The 14,971-nt window shown below is 59.2% G+C and overlaps 1 protein-coding gene across 2 annotated transcripts in view; it reads left to right on the plus strand.

Moving 5' to 3' along the window:
* The window catches only part of TAFA5 (TAFA chemokine like family member 5), a 190,479-nt gene that overhangs the window by 156,275 nt on the left and 19,233 nt on the right, over positions 1–14,971 (plus strand). The window lies entirely within an intron of this gene.

Consider the following 14,971-nt stretch of genomic DNA (forward strand, 5'->3'; position numbering starts at 1 on the left):
AGTCGGCTTCCTGGTGTGGAGGGGCCACGCCTGCCTCCATGCCCGCCTCGTTCTCCGGGCTCCAATCAGTCGGTCCCTGGGCTGTCCCCGCCCCCTCGGGCCGTCACGGAGAGCGTGACAGAACCACTCAGGAGGTAGCTCAGGGCCCACGCACAACCGGTGGCTGGTGGTGTCGTCTCCTTTCTGGGGCAGGGGCATGCTCGAAGCTCCAGGAGAAGGGGTTGGGGCCCCCCAGAGGGGGGCGAAGGCTCTTGAAAGAGCAGGATTGACTGAGGAGGGGTGGTGACCTGAATGTCTGTTCCCGCCCTGGGCACCGCAGAGTGGCCACTCGGCAGAGGCCCCGACAAACCCCGAGGTGCCCCCTGTCCTTCCCCAGCACACCCCTGTCCGCTGAGGGGGCACACCGCGGACCCTCCTTTCCAGGCGCTGCGACCAGCCCTGTCCCCGTGGCTGCTGTTCCTTGGGGGTGGGGGTGGGAGGGGGGCGGGAGGGAAGGGGAGGGGGTCCTGGGACTGCTCGCTGAGGTCCCTTTTCCAAAGGTAAGTTCCTCGAGGCCCGTGCGGCGACGGCCCAGGCCACGGGAGTCGGCGCCCGTGTCCTCTGGTTCTGGCCCTGGGGCTCCGCAGGCCGAGGCCCACACGGCAATGACCTCTGCTGCCTGCTGGCCCATTCTCACCCCAATCCCGCCCTTCCTTGTAAGCTCCACCTAGAAACTGAGGACTGGAGTGGGTTGTGATCTGGCCGTGACTCCCGCCACGGGAACTTTGAGTCAGGGAGGTCTGGGGTCCCTGGGGAAGCATCTAGAAAGCCCCACGGGGGTCTGGGCCTCCTCCCGGGATTGCTGTGGGGGCTGCAGCCCTCAGGAGCTGGGCCAGAGGAAAACCCGCGGCCTCTGGGTGGAGCCCCTATGCTGCAGGCCCCTCGGGGGCACGGTCTGAGCAGTGGCTGCCCGTTGGTGGGAGTTAGGCAGTTCTCCCTTGGTGGCAGCGTGGGCTGGGTGGGGGGCACCGGCCACATGCGGCCCTCAGCTGAGACAGTCACTTGTTCACCCGTGATGAACACGGGAATGGCCACCCTGTCCTCATGCCCATCAGCTGTGCAGGGACCTGCCACCTGCCTGGCGGCTCCGAGGGAGCCCGGGGGAGCTTCTGACGTGTGGCCGCCAGCTCCAGGGGCTCATTATTCTAGGGTCCTCGTCTGTGTGCCGTTCCCAAACGGGGGAGACCTGGGGACACGCAGACCCTCGCTGGCCAGAGCCGCTGTCCTCCATCGGTGGGGACCGAGGGGTCAGTGTGATAAAGCTGGAGGGCGGGGGTCTTCCCAGGCGTCTCCAGACAGAGCTCCGGCTCTCACGGCAAGGCTGGGCTGTGGTGACCCGTTTGCAAAGCTTTCCGAAAAGTTTACTTGAGCTCTTGACCCAAACACCGTATAATTGGAGGCGTAGTCCGGGTTTCAAGGTCGCGTCTCGATTCTCTTATAGATGCTCAGCGCTATGGGGTCTCCCCTTCCATCATGATGGTTTTCCCGTGAGATGGGCTCTGAGGGACCTCGTGATGGCTTGGCCAGGTGACAGCCAATTCAACTCAGTGGCTAGAGCGCGTCTGGAGCGGTGCCCCTCCCCCCACCCCCACCACGTCTCACCTCACGCCTCCGTGTTCCCTTCTCTGTGCCCACCCACCTGTGAGTGGCCCTCACGCGGGGCCCCCGTACATGGGTGCGATACGTTAATGACTCCAGCTCCTGGGGAGAGACCCCGGGAGCGTGCTGGTGTTTGCGTGTCCTAGAGCGTGGCTCCTCAGAGGGCAGCTTGCTCCCCATTAGTGGGTCATGAAATTAATTTCCTGGATCATGACCAGCATTTAAAAGTTAGAAGAAATAGAGTAAAACGAGAGAGTCCCGCGTCGTGAGGGTGAATGCCGCGTAGCGAAAGGCCCACGCACGGGGTCACCAGGGAGATGGGGTCGTCACGGCAGGACACGGCGAGGTGTGGTGGCCCGGCGGCCTCGGGGCGCTCCCGCGTCTGTGTGGCCCCAGGCTCCGCTTCTCGCTCCGCTGGCCCGTGGACGTCGGCCTGCACCAGGAACGTGACCCGGGAGGACGCGCCCTCCCCCGTGTCCGGCGCTGAGGCCGTGACCTGCATGTGTCACCAGGTGCTCGTCCGCGCACTGGTGCTCCGTCCCCCAAACCAGATAGAGACCCACGTTCCCAGTCAGCCATTAGGCGCCACGCTTGAGTTCTGTGCGGAGCGAGCGCCCGGTTGGGGGGAGTGTCTGTCCCGTTCTGCTCAGGAACTGGGACTTCGTGGAAACCCGCTTCCCCCAAAGCACACTTCCCGAGAGCCGGCTCTGAGACGAGGCCCGGCGGCCACAGCCTGAGCTCGTCCGTGCCCAGAGGTGGACATCCTGCCCGGCTGTTCGGGACTTCAGGCAGTCAGGGGGTCACGGTGTCCTGGCATCTGGGCTAGACCCTGGGAGGGGATGCCCGGCGGCCCGGCCTGGCCTGCCGACCGGTCCCGGAGCTCAGCGCTCACTACGGACCGATTCACACGGCAGACGAGCGCCAGGGCGGGGGTGGGGTTGGCTGTCGTTGATTCCTGTTGGGTCCTGCCTGTTAAAATCCCCCGTGGTGCTGAGTGTCTTTCCACAGAGCCCTTGTCTGGGCCGAGAAAGCCAGCATGGGACGGGGTGGGGGCCACTGTCCCTTCCACTGCCCATCTTCACAGTCCTGAGGATGATGTGTTGTCCAGATGGCCCGCTTGGCCCGGAGCTCCTGCCTCAGCCTCCTGCAAGCTCGGGGCCCCACACCCTAGACCCTCCCACCCTGGACCCCCCCACCCTGGACCCCCACACCCTAACACCCCACCCTTGACCCCCGCACCCTGGACCCCCACACCCTAGACACTCCCACCCTGGACCCCCACACCTTAGACACGCCCCACCCTGGACCCCGCACCCTAACCCCGCACCCTGGACCCCCGCACCCTGGACCCCCACACCCTAGACACCCCCACCCTGGACCCCCACATCCTAGATCTCACACCCTAGACCCCCATGCCCTAAGCCCCTATACCCTGGACCCCCACACACTGAACCCCCTCACACTGGACCCCACACCTTAGACCCCCACACCCTGGACCCCACACACTGGACCCCCACACACTCTCCACAACACTTGCACTGAGAATCTTACAACGACCAAGAACCTAGCAAATGTTCTGGGCCCCCCGTTAAAAAAACAAACAAACAAACAAAAACACACGTGCTGCTCATGTTTGCCATCTGGACACCCGTATAAAGTGACAGGGACAAGAGAAGGAGAAAGGCGCAGGGGGAAGGAGAGGAGACGGCAGGAGGCACCGTGCAGGCAGGCCCTCCCGCCTGACCCCACGGCAGACGGCCCCAGGGGGTTCGTGCCAGAGCGGGGCCCGTGTCTGGCGCGTCTCCAGGTCGGGGAGCTTCCTGAAGACCCAGGTCCTGAGAAGCACAGGCCCCCTCAGCTCCCGGAGCGCTGTCTCTCTGGAGGACCCCTCCACGTGAGTCCCCTGCGGCCCCCCCAAGTGACCGCGGCCACAGCTCATTCTCACTGGGCTCTGGGGGCCGGAGGTCAGATGTTGAGGCGAGGCTCCTCCAGAGGAGAGGAGGGAGGGTCCGTCGGCCTCAGGCCGGGTCTGGGGCTCCACCGTCACGTGGCCGTGTGCCTGCGGGAGCTAGTGGTTCCCTCGAGAACACTCGGCCGTCACGTCCAGGCCCGTCCCAGGTTAAGGATGATTCTGTCTCGCGAGCTTTATTTATTACATCTAAGATGAGTCCGTTTCCAAAAATGTCACTTTCCGAGGTTCAGTGGGCATGAATTTTGGGTGGGACGAGGGTCCCATCCCATCCCATCCACTAACTTAAACAAGCCCAAGGTGGGTCGCCGTGGTGTGGGGCCCGAGGACCCTTCTGGGAAGCCCAGCCTCTGCCCGTTGGGTCCACAGGCCATGCTGGAGGACGTGGGGGAAAGCAAAGGGCCAGTGCTCGAGCCGGGAGCACAGAGGACGCAAACCACAGGCCGGAGGCACAGGCGCCCGGAAGGCCGTGGAGCCAGCGGCCGCACAGAGAAGCTGGCGGTGGGGGGGGCCCGCGGGAGCAGGGGGTGGGAAGGCGGCAGGAGGAGGGCACGCCAGTGGGGCCACACGTCCCCGACCTCTTCCCTTCCTCCCCCACGTGGGGTCCCTGAGCCCCCGGGCGGGGGGGGGGGGTGTGCGATGGCCCCACATCCACCGTGCTCCCCTGTGAGGGGCCCCCGCCGACCTCTCTCGACACGGGGGTGAGCTGTCACCCCCATGCTCTTGCGCCCCAGATTTGTGACAAGAGTCACGGTGGAGTTAAGACGCTGAGTTGGACACCAGGGAGATAAAAGGCATTTTGGGGGGATTACGTGTATGATTTTTATGAGGACGGAAGTTTAAAATATGTATAAAATGCACACGTGAGCACACGTGCACCTGTGGTTACACACGCGTGTGCATTTGTGTGCACATACACCTGCACGAGTGTGTGTGTGCAGAGCAGATTCTGTTAGCCCGCTGGTGGAAGGACGGAGCCCCAGAAAGTCGTAGCGTCGACTGTTGACGAGAAGTAGGAAACACAGAGACCAGTTCAGGAGGTCCGAAGAACACAGCGTCCAAAAACGGAGAGAAACGGAGGAGAGAAGCTTATCAAAGAAATGTGTAAGAAAAGAAATCCCCAGAGCTCAGAAGTGCAGGTTGTGGAGGGAGGGGTGAGTCAGCGCGGGGCCGCGGGCCAGCCCAAAGCCGGAGGGGAAAGGGTCACGTACAGACTCGGATGCGGCCGCTGCTGCCCTGCCCAGTCGCTCGAAGCCAGACCTGAGCAGCACACGTCTTCCCGATTTCCAGGACGCAGCTCCCGACCTGGGGTTCCGGGACTGGAGGAATGTTCCCAGATGCGGGAGAGAGCGCCTCCAGCCGGCGGGGCCCCTCCGTGCACCCCCTGTGGTGGGAATAAAGTCCTCCATCCGCGAAGAGGAGGACCGAGCAGGACGAGCCCCGGGGGAGCCCCGGCCCAGCCCGCTGCAGCCGTGGGGCCCCCAAGCTTTGGGCCGGTCTCGCGTTTCTCCCCCACGGGAGAGCTTTCTTTATTATGTATCTATGAGCCTGTTATTTGTGAGGCACTGCGGGTCCGGGAAGTCCCGGTGGGCACGAGCCCTGCCCCCACAGAGCCCCAGGAGGGTCCTCAGGTGACTCCCCGGGGAGGCGACGGCTGTCTGAAGTGGGCAGAGACCGTTGGAGGAGAGCGGTCCACACGGGCACCTGCGGCCTGCTCCCAAGACAGCCTGGCTTCTTAGGAGCTGGGGGGGCCCAGTCGTCTCCAAGGGTGAGGCAGGGCCCCAGGGGATATGGAAGATGCCGGAGAGAGTCCCTTCTGCATGCGCCGGGGGCACAGGGACAACTTCAGGAGGGCTTTGTCTTTGTGAGGCCGGCTGGGGCCACGGGCTCGAGGTCACTCTGTCAGGGAGAGGGTTGCAGATGAGACTCTGTGGTCCCAGCTGCAGAGGAGGGGACCCACTGGGTCTGCGGTGTCAGAGAGGGGACACGGCGGCAGCCGTTGTGGCGCAGGGAGGGGTGGGGAGGGGCAGGGGTCAGGATGGACTCGTGTTTCCGGCCTGGTGACTCCTGTAGGCATCCAGGACCACCCCCCGGCCCACACACTAGGCGCTAGGCCGTCCGAAGTCAGTGTGGCAGCCCCCGGGGTCCGTGGCTGGGGTGGGGGGGGTTGGAGGCCCCCAGCGGGGAGGGTGGCGGGCACGGTCGTGGAGGGAAGCCCAGAGGCGTCCACCACAGAGCGGCCGACCTGTGTGTGGTGCGTCTGCTCCCCCGTCTCTGCGAGGGGTCCCCTGGTCCCTCCCAGCCCCCCCCAGGCCCACGGGTCAGTAGGAATTCCCGCAGCCTTGCCGACCTTGGGGGTTGTGTGCGCCCAGCTTTCTGTCCCCTGTGAGGCCTCCTTCCGTCCCTCCGTGCTCAGGGCGACCCGGGGCTCCTTCGCTCCTGAGTTCCAGGACTTCCGGGAACGTGGACGCAGTCTGTCACTTCCTGCAATCGCTGTGCCCCCAGCCTGGCTCTCCCGGCCGCTAAAGGCCCGCTCGCCTGTCTGGCCGTCCACCCACCGCACCGGCCGGCATGTCCTGAGCACTCCTAGTGCCCGGTCCGGGCCAGCCCGTGCTGCGCGTGGAAACTGCAGGTTCTGGCCCCACCGGGAGGGGACGCGCTGCTGGTCCCTTTCGTGGGCCCCGGGCCTTCAGGGCTCTCCAGACGTGCCTGCCAGCCGTGAGCCCCTACAGATGGGATCATCCTGACAGCTTCCAGGAGCTCAGCGCCTCGTGGAGGTGTTTGGGGGCCTCTGGTTTGTCTCTGATCTTGAATGAGCCATCCCAGCAATTAGAAGCTTTTATTACAGAGCGGGGTCTCAGCTGCCGTTCTGCTGCTCATTCTGAAAACCAATAAAAGAAAAATGACTCCGGGCCCCGAGCGAGGCAGCGCGGGGCTTTATTGGCCGGAGGCCACAACTGGCTGGCTTGTGGCAGGTATTTCCTTGTCTGCTTTGGGGGGAGGGAGACAGTGGTCCCTGCGGATCTGCGGGGGTTTCCATCAGTCCCCCCGGCAGGTGTCCCAGGCCCCCAGCCGAGTGCCCCCGGCTCTGTGCGTCGAGGCCCTTCCCGGCGTGCCCAGCCTCTGCAGGCAAGCTCATTTGCCACGTTCCCCTCCCAGGGCACCCGTCCGTGTAGACAGGGCTCCCTCCTGCACACATTGTCCCAGGCCGGCCTCTGTTTCAGAGAAATACACCCTGGGAACCCTGTGAGCAGCCCCGGGTGCGGGGCGCATGGGCTCCTGGGAAGGCGCCTGGAACAGACCGTGATGTCAGCGGGGAACCTGGGCCCTGTGTTGATCCAGGTTGGGCTGTGTCTCCCCTCGGCCCCTGCCCCAGGATTTGGGGGGCAGGTGGGGAGACCGCAGCGGGCTCTCAGGAAGTGGGCCTCCGGGTGGGACGGTGCAGGTCAGCAGGGCATGGGGTCAAAGACAGGCGCAGAAGACGAGGCTGGGGCTCCAGGAGGCTCCTCATCAGAGCGCAGGATGGGACGAGGGCCCCGCGGGATAATCCCCGGTCCAGCTTGTGCCGTGTCCGCCGTGGTGGGTTCCCGAGGAGGGAATTAGTGGCCGCCCGCGCCCCTTGTAGAGTTCTATTACGCATCTTGGCGCGAGGACGAGACGGGTGATGGATGTGCCTCTAACGGACAAACAGGATTTTCAGCTGGAGAGTTTCTGTTGGGATCCGTGCGGTGGGGGCATATGGCGGAGCCCCTCACGCCCTGCACGCGCCCGCGAGGATGTGCTTTCTGGCGTCTGTTCAGGGCTCTCCTCTCCCGCGGCGGATGCCGGGCGGAGCTTTGGCTGAGAACCCGCGCACGGTGGCCCGTGGCTCAGGGCCTCCCCTGCCGCCTGCAAGGATCAGGGGACAGAGGGCCAGCCGTCCCGTGAGGTCTGGGGCTGAGCGGCCCCTCCCGCAGGCATGTGGAATCGGATGGAATGGTGTTTATGGTGGGTCCGCTGGAGCCCAGGCAGCGCGCAGAGCGTGGCCCGGGTGTGCCCGGCCGGGAGGGAGGCATCTGGGCTCAGGATGGGGCGTGGCCGCCCGGGGGAGCGGAGGGGAGGAGGGCGGAGACGCGGGAGGACTCCCAGCCAGCCCCTCTCAATCTGCCCTCTGGGAGCATCTCAGCAAATACGACGACGTCCTGCCAGGACAAAGGGCTTTTGTCAGGTTTCTAGGATTAGCGTCCAGGGAGGCCGAGCGGAGGGCAGAACTCCCCCGAGCAAGTCAGTGCCCGCACCCAGCTAATTCTTTCTGCCGCACAAACAATGAAAAATACCGAGTCATTACTCTGATCCCTGTCTGCAATCCATTTTGTGTTCCTTGAATCACTGCTATTTATCACCACAGTAATAGCTGGACGTTTTAATAGATTCCGTGTGTAAACAAAGAACGCGGACGGACGGCCCGGCACCAGCTAGCATCGTGAGCTGCGGCAGTCTTCATTTGCTCGGCAGAAGCGAGCCCAGAAACGGAAAATTGGTTTGACCAAGCCCGCATTTTTTCCGTGGGCACTTTCGGCCGATTTCGCGATGGGAGACATTATGTGCTGGTAGCTGTTTATGGTAACGGCACTGCATCAGTCTCAATTTTCCTGAAAGCAGTTGTTCTCTGGATTGTTTTAAATACGTAAATGGCACACGGTTGAATTGCGGGGGGACGTGCCCAGTGGAGAAACCAGTGGGCCTGGGGCGAGCCCCCCGCCACGGGGTTGGGGCGTCCCTCATGCCACAGAGGTGATGCCAGCCCACCAAGCCGACCACATCAGGGTTGGGGACGGGCCCCAGCGCGAGGCCTGGGCGGCTCAGTTCTGCCATCCGCTCGCCCCTGCATGGGCAGCTGGGGCACAGCGTCGGGGCTCTCCCTCCCCTCCCCCCTCCCCTGCCTCCACCCCCATCCTTCCTGGAGCCATGTTGGATGCTTGGGATGCAGGGAGGAAGCCTGCCTAGTCCTGCCCCTCAGAGAGCTGACGGGCCCCCGTGACAGTCCGTGGAGGGACAGCTTTCGGCCCCATTTGGGCTTGCACAAGTGACCATCGCTTAGACATGAGGTCAAAAGTCTCTGCTGAATAGATGGGGAGAAAATGCCGGCCTTTGGAAGGCACTGGCCAGGCTTCCGTGTCCCACCGCTCACCATGATGCCTGGGGCTCTGGGATCCGAGAGGGTCAAATGGTCCCAAGTCTCAGCAGTCCACAGGGAAGGTGGGGACCCTGCCTGAGACACAGTATGTGCCCCCCCCCCGTCCGTAAGGGAATCTTCTGGAGTGAGCGGACTGGCTGCTGCCACCACATTGCCCACCCTGCCAGCCCACCACATGGCCATGGGCTGTCAGGGCCTGCCCTGTGCCTTTGCCCAGAGCTCTCCTGCTATCCCAGAAGTCAAGGGGGGTCCCTGTGACCCCGCGAGCATGAAGGGGCCACCTTGTCAACAGCGAGTGTTTGATAAGAGCTGATCAAGTTCAGAGTGATCCCAAGTTGCTGGGACTGTTTGTGTTAATTCTGTCTTCTGGTCCCGGCTTTCGTGAGCTTTTGGGCAAAGTGATCCAAAACATGTTTTTTCCTGTTGGTTTAATACGTCCTTATGATCTTACAAATGGCGTTGCTTAGGGCTTTGCTTCTTTGTAAAGGACAGAGGTAAACCCAGCCCCTCTCGGCTGTGCTGTGATGTGTAAGATCACGTAAGCGAGAAGTCAGTCGGTCAGTGTGCACACTGCACAAGCCTCCAGGGCAGGATGCCTTCCCTGCCTGGCGCCCACGTCCCAGCCGGCCCCTTGCACCCCTGGTTCTGATCATGCTGCACCTGTCTCCATTGCTGTGCCTCCGGGCTCTGTCCTCTGTGCGCCCGGCGTGGGGGGCTGCTGATCCCAGGCCAGCTGTGCCGCCTGGACAGCAGCACCGGGGACAGGGTCCTCCGCCGGCCGACCCCTCCCCAGTTGTCTGCGTGCCACTTGGGGACCACACGGCATGTGACGTGGACACTCATTAAAGATCAGTCTAAAACACAGAAGGATTTCTGTCTCAACCCGAATTACCTTAAACGTCAACTCCCAGTTCCACCCGAGGCGTATACTGGACGACATGGGTCCTGGGTGGTGGGTCCAGAGCCGCCACCGCTGGGTTCTGGCACCCATCCTCCCTCGCGTCTTCTCCCCCGGCCGGAGCACCGAGCTCGGCCCCGCCAGGCGCTGTGTGTGACCCTCCTCCCCGCCGCTGTGCCCTGCTCCGTGACAAGCCTCCCACTCTCCGGCCGCTTCTCCGCTTTCTGCGTGAGATCGTCCCCACCCCGTTCACGTGGTGATATTTCTCACGCACACGTTGGTAGCCTCAGTTTCCTCATCTGTGGGATGGGGGAAGAGTGCACCCCAGGCTGACCTCACAGGTCCCTGGGGTGGTGGGAAAGGGAGAGAACGGTTTATGAAAGCCCAGGGGAGTCGGTGTGGGTCTGAGTGTTGCTGTTTTCCTCGTGTGGCACCTTCCGGAATATTCTGGAGTGCTCACATCCCCAGTGGCTGCATCATCAGGAAGAAGCCATACCCGCAGCCCCTTCTGGGAAGCCCCCCACCCATCTGATAGTGGGCGCTGGGTAGCAGGAAAGCCCCGGGGTGCTGGCCGCGTTGCCGCGTCTCTTGGTTTTGTTTGAATTTTGGCTGCGTCTCACTTTGTGTCGTCTCTGCCCACGTGGCTTCAGGTTTTCATGGGACTGATGAGTGGGGGAGGGAGGAGCTTCCCTCGTCCCCATTACCACGGCCATCCACGCTATGACGGAACCAGCTTGTTGGACATTTGGAGGAGAGAGGAATGGTCCGATCCTTCCTCCACGTCTGCGAAGAACCGGCCGGGGCCCCTGGATTCCTGTGGCGGCTGGACGTTCTGGACTCACATGGTGTCACGCTTGTTACGACAGCTGCGTGGCCTTTGCCTCGCGTCCGGTCTTACGTATTTTTGGAAATAAAACCAATTGGCCATCGCACCCTGACTCAAAGCAAAGAGAGACACGTGCTGAGTTTGGTACCCTCGCCATGGGCGTGTCGCACGTGGATGGGAGGCCCCTTCTTGGCACAGTGCTTTACCGTCTACGCTACCCAGCTCCGACGAGAACCTCCTAAAATGCAGAGAGAACCTGCGACTTCCTCATCGCGCCCGGGCCCGCCCTCGAGCCCCAGGCCCGGCTGCACCGACGGGGAAACCAGCCTGCAGAGGTGGGGTCGGGCCAGCAGGAGCGCCCCCGATCGCCCTGCAGAGACTGACTCCCAGCAGCGTGACAGGACAGGAGGCGGTGGGTGGAGGTGAGCTTCACTGGAAGGGGCGGGGTGGGCAGGAGAGGGCAATGCGGTGGCTCACGCAGGGGCCTGTGTGTCCACTCACTTCAGCGTTCTCAAAAGACCATAAAACTCTCCAGCCGAGGCAGAGCATCTGACCCCCCAAGGGGGATAAACACCACTGGGAGCCGCCCCCCCCCCCCGGTTGAGAGCCTGTTGGGGTCACGTGAAGGCTGGGGGTCTCTGTGCATCCAGACCTTCGAGACCAGCCTGAAACCACAGGGCTCCCCCCTCCCCCGCCCCGCCCGGGAACCCAGAGGAAGGCTGGAGACTTGCTTGCCACCGGGCCTCTTGGCTCATTCCAGGCCAGGCTAGGCCTCTGCTTGTCCGAAGGGGGTTTAAAAAAACATCAGAGCCCAAGTTCAAACAGGAGCCTGTGGGAAAATGCACACTGTGGAAAGGAATACTTCATAAAGAATTAAAGGCAGAGTTAGCTCTGACAAGAGTTGTTTAAGGTACACAGAGGAGACTTCTGGAGAATGTCTGCTGGTGGGTGTCAGAGACATACAGGGGGCCGTGCCTTCTGTGACCCGGGAGCCGCGAGCCACAGAGAAAGGACCGCCCGGGGCAAAGGAGGTTTGCTGGGTGAGCTGGAGGAAAAGCAGGATACCCGAAACATGAGTGGAATCGAGAAAGGTGTTGGGAGCTGCGAATGAAGGAACCGTCCCTGCAGAAAACCGATTCCGTGAAGTGTGGGGGTCTTCAGCCAAGGAACAAGTCATAGGAGAAAGCCACGAAATGAGCCAGAGAGAAAAAAGTCGGTAGGTGTGAGGGCAGAGGGCACATTCCTAACCTGAGAAACGGGGCACTCCAGAGGGGAAGCCACCGTGACCAGGAAAGAAAGAATCGTCAGATTAGGGCAAAAATAGGACTGGAAAGAAAACCCCCAACTACAAACGATACAGAAGCATCAGGACCCATGCACCCCATGGCCTTGTGTTTGCGTGGAAAGGATGAGAGGGGGCTGCCTCATCCCAAGCCAGGTTAAATCAGGGAAATAAAATTAAGACAGGAGGACAGAGGTCCACGGAACCTACGAAGGCAGAGATCAGGCGCCCTCTGAACCAGAAGGAAAGGAAGGAACACCACCAGGGATTTGACTGAAACATACTGTCACTTAAGAATTCAACCCCACTTCGGGGCCCCTGGGTGGCTCAGTCGGTTGGGCGTCCGACTTCGGCTCAGGTCATGATCTCACAGTTTGTGAGTTCGAGCCCCACGTCGGGCTCTGTGCTGACAGCTTGGAGCCTGGAGCCTGCTTACGATTCTGTGTGTGTCTCTCTCTGCCCCTGCCCCGCTCGCACTCTTGTCTCTCTGTCTCAAGAATAAATAAACATTAAAAAAAAAAAAAAAGAATTCACCCCTAGTTCGAGTTGCTTTTCAGACCAAGGGACTAAAGAAGACAGTTTTAAATTTACGAGAATTTAGAAAGTGTACCACCCACAAAGCTTCCCTGAAAACGTGAACAAAAATCATCTGAAGCCAATTGAAGAAATAAAAATCAAGAGCTGATGAGGGAAAAGGTCATGTGTGAGAAGAAGAACGGTGATTCTCGATACCAACAGATACGTGCAGTCAAACAAATCACCCCTGTGAGTGTGCTTAGGAAGTTGAACGCAAAATCCACGGCATGTATTTAGTACGCTGTATATTGTGAAAGATGATCGTTGTGTGATAGTAAACCAGTTTGTAGCCTCTGGTGAGATCAACAGAGGCCGACATGCCAGAGCGGCTGGTGAGTAAGAGAACAGTGACCTAACGTCTGTTCGTGGAGTAGAGGACCCATGAGGACTTAGATCGTTAGAGACATGGCTTCATCATTGAGAGTGCGTTCGATTACACAAAGGTGGCCGATAATAGAAGAACCTGATTCCTTCAAACTATGGCTGAGGAGAAAGCATGTGAAACGTGCATGTGTATAAGGACCTGAACCGTGAACGGACCCTAACCAGAAACCGGAGTGGGCCGTGCTATTCATGACAACTTCTGTGCCAGCGGTGACAATAAACGTAAGTGGGTTAGTCTCCCCTACTAAAAGGCAAGGACTGCTTAAATCAGGTTTTAAAATAATCAAATACACTGAAATCGTTGTTGCGCTGTACGTTGATGTGGATGTAAACTTTAGAAATAAAATTTAAATTAAATAAATAAATAAATAATCAAACATAGGAAACCTTCTAAGGGCACTCCTACAAACAAAAATTTTAAAGCAACAAATAAATAAAGGTATACCTGGCCAAGGAGAGGGAAAGGAAATCAGTAGCTAAACATGACCAAATTGGAACATGTCGATTTAATGCTTAAAGGTGATACATGTAGGGTCATACAAATGTTTATAGTTATTGACGCATATCGATAATTAAAGTCCAGCATAATGAAAGTATCACAGATTAGCATACAATTTCTGTGACGCAAGCCTGACTGCAAATAAACAAAATGATCAGAAACGTACCTTTTAGTTGGAAATTTATACAACCCTTACATCTGTGTTAAGATCAAGTAAAAACCACAGATAACAATAAAAATAACCAGGACGTAGGTCTTTTGAACAATAAAAATATCACAGCTGAATTTGCAACTACGTACTGAACATTAACATACGAACAGGATGTTTCCAGTTGCCCACGGTTGATGAAACCCTTGCAGAAGAATCCATAATCCACGAATGGAACCTGCCTAAGAGGGGAAATGTGTCAACCTTCTTTTCTGGTCACTTTCCAGTATATGTAAGATGCCCCCCAAGATAAATACATAATAGTAATAACCCCAACAGCCAGTACCTTCCCACGGTGTTTTGGTCAAATGGAAGGTCGGGGTGGGGAGGTGCGGAAGGAAGAAAAAAAGGGAAGTCGCACTCGAGTAGCCGCGTTCAGGGTCTGAAGTCAGTCTGTTGCTCGAGGACCTGACACCTGCCTAACTCAGAGCTTCCTGTGCCTCAGTGTCTACATCTGTAAAATGGGTGGGATGCCAACCCCCTCGCTTTCCAAGGCTGCCATAGAATTGAAGGATTTAGAACAGTAATCCTGTCCGAGGAGAGCCAGCACATCCCAGACGATAAAGTCCATGCAGTTTAATCACTTTCCAAATGTTATAAGAACCACACACGGTGTATTGCCAGGCACAGTGAAAGATGGACTTTGGTATACTAATGTCTTTAAGTAACTTTATCTTTAAACTTTTTTAAGGTTTATTTGTTTTTGAGAGAGGGAGACAAAGTGTGAGCAGGGGAGGGGCAGAGAGAGCAGGAGACACAGAACTTGAAGCAGGCTCCAGGCTCCGAGCTGTCAGCACAGAGCCCGACGCGGGGCTCGAACTCACGGACCGCGAGATCATGACCTGAGCCGAAGTCGGACACTTAATTGACTGAGCCACCCAGGCGTCCCAACAGCCGTGTTCTTAAAAACATTAATGTGCAGGTATCTTTGCCCCAAATACTGGAAAATTGCCCCATTCGTTTTAGGGACTAGGGAAACCACGACACCTGCTGTCTCCCCAGAGGTCCGAGAACACACAAAGCCATTGTGGTCCACAAAGACTGTGTCTGTGATGTGGCTCGGGCCGTGTGCTGAGCACTGGACTCACACAGCAAAGTGCCCTTGGGGGACCCCGTGTGCCCCGCATTGTTTTGGGCAAGTGGATACATCTGGGGGACCCCCGGAATGTGTGGGGGTGATTGGGACACACATCGCCCGTACCTGCATAAAGTAACAGAGTGCTGAATAACTCAGTCCTTTAAGAAACACGGCAGGCACCACGGAGTAGATTTAGGTAAGAAATAAACATCTATTTTAATATTTTAGAATCAGAAAAGACAACCAGCCCCACAAGAGGCTCAGATAAACACGAGCTCTAATTCCATAGATGCTGAAAAAGGCACCAGGCAGGAACCACATTTATTCCTAAGGAAAATCTCAGACCACAGCATCCATACCACAGACCTCCAAGGCCACCTGGAGGAGAAGGCAGGGGGCCCCCCCCACCCCGGAACCTAACATCCATCTGAGATGAT

The sequence above is a fragment of the Panthera pardus genome, unplaced genomic scaffold, assembly GCF_024362965.1.
Source record: "Panthera pardus isolate Hobbes unplaced genomic scaffold, ASM2436296v1 HiC_scaffold_6, whole genome shotgun sequence".
NCBI classification, from domain to species: domain Eukaryota; kingdom Metazoa; phylum Chordata; class Mammalia; order Carnivora; family Felidae; genus Panthera; species Panthera pardus.